Source organism: Macaca thibetana, chromosome 2 (assembly GCF_024542745.1).
Source record: "Macaca thibetana thibetana isolate TM-01 chromosome 2, ASM2454274v1, whole genome shotgun sequence".
Lineage (NCBI taxonomy): Eukaryota > Metazoa > Chordata > Mammalia > Primates > Cercopithecidae > Macaca > Macaca thibetana.
Window position 1 is genome coordinate 146,163,320 of NC_065579.1, and position 2,051 is coordinate 146,165,370.

Consider the following 2,051-nt stretch of genomic DNA (forward strand, 5'->3'; position numbering starts at 1 on the left):
CCTCACGGAGGGGGCCCTGTTTTACTGCGACTGCATACCACCTCGGGCCATTTGCCCAGCTGCTTCACCAGCTCTCTTCATCCCCTTACTCTCTCTGAAACTTTGTCTCCGTTTTTAGGAGCAGTCAGAAAGCTTGGCCGAAACCAAGAGAACTCGCTGGGCCCGCGTGCAGATTGGTGGGCGCCCTCTGCTGGGCCGGCGGGCCTCTCGCAGGCCTGAGGAGCCAGCTGCGCCTGCGCCCTGGTGTCCCTTCGTAACACTGCAGCGCGTCACTAGGGGTCGCCAGGGAGTATGGGCGAGCACGCAGGCGCAGACGGCGGGCTCTGGCTAGAAAAGTCGCGCATGCGTGGGGCTGCTCCTAATTTAAAGGCAGCGCGGCTCCAACATAACCAAAGCCAATTCTCCGGCTGTGGCGCCACCTACGGGTGTGGGCTCGTAAACGGCCGCCTCTGCCTGGACTAAGACTGGGTCTGGGGTCGGTGGGCTCAGGACCACTGGGCTGCTGAGGGGCTTAGCCATGGGGATCTGGGCTCTCAGCTGCCCTGGAAGGCCGCAGGGCTAGCTGGGTTGGCCAAGGCCGGTGGCTCCCCCAGCATCCTGTGCTGGGTGCATCCCTGGGCCCAGTGGGGCATCCAGCGCTGCCCTCCCCGCCTATGGCCTCACATCCGTTGCTTGCTGGGACGGAGCGCCCTAGGCCACGCGCAGCCCTGCGCTTCCCTGATCCTCGGTTTCCCCAGTTGTAAACAGGGCCTCAGTTTCCCCCTTGTAAATCTCAGAGAGGAGGTCAAGTGGGGCCCTAGGTGTAAAGCCAGGTTCAGGCCGGGCATCCCTTGGCTCAAGGTGACATGCCCCAGACACCTGACACCTCTCACTTAGTCTCAGACCCAGCGTACCTTCTCTGTGGCCCTCATGTGGCCGTATAGGAGTGACCCACCCACTGCCACTCCCATTCAGATCCCCAGGCCACAGTGCCTGTTGTCCAGCATTGGCCAAGATGCCTGACCCTAGTGGCCTGGTCCTGGCAGCCTCCATGGCTGCAGCTTTGGGATGTCCCTGTAGCCATAGGTGGCCGCATGGCAGGCCCCCAGCCTTGAACCTGAACCCTGGCTCAGGGAGGGGAAAACACGGCTGAAGAAGGGCTGGGTGTCACTTTCTCTCTTCCATTTGTCTTGGAGGCTGTCATGGGAGAAAACCCCAAAGGACTCAGCGCGCCCTCACAGTTTCACCACAAGTATCCTGACCGGGCGTCTGGTGCCGAGCTGATAGTGCAGGCCCCGGCCGCAGCCCCGCCGGAAGCCCATGCTGCCAGCGGTTGGGGGCCGCAGGCTCAGACAGGAAATGCCCCCAAGTGTACCCCAGGGCCCTCTGCAAAGGCCTGATGCTTTGGATGAGGCCCGGCGCCATTTTGAAGCTGGGCCTGACTCTGGGACCCTGGCCTGGTTCTGGGGCTGGTGACCTGAGATCTGGGGACTGCTTTGTCACCTGCCTGGACAGGTATGGGAGATGACAGGGAAGGAAGAGAGAATATTCAAACTCGGCTAGCCCTGAAGCGAAAGCTGAATGATGCAGCCTGTCGCCTACCATGGCCAAACCCTTCATGGTGCCCCCAGCCCAGCCCTTTATAGTCTCAGCTTCCGTCAGGCCCTTGGTTCCATATGTGGTGTGACAGGTCCAGGACTAAATGCAGGGGACACAAAAGGGAGCAGACAGCAGAAGTGCTGGGCATCAGGAAAGGCAGGCCGGAGGGGAGGGTCATCAGGAGAGGCCATCACCACATCTGAAGGGTTTGCCTGTGGGGGATGGTGGGGAGGGAGGAGCCCAGACTCCTTTTTTGACTTCCACTCAAGAGATAGCATCCGGAAAGACTTAAGACGAGTGTCTCAGTCTGTTAGGGCTGCTGTAACAAAATACCATATTCTGGGTAGCTATAAATAGAAATTTCCTTCTTACAATTCTGGAGGCTGGGAAGTCCAAGATCAAGGCACCAGCAGATTTGGTGTTGAGAGGTCCTGCTGCTTGGTTCAAAGATGGCACCTTCTTGTGTCCTCACA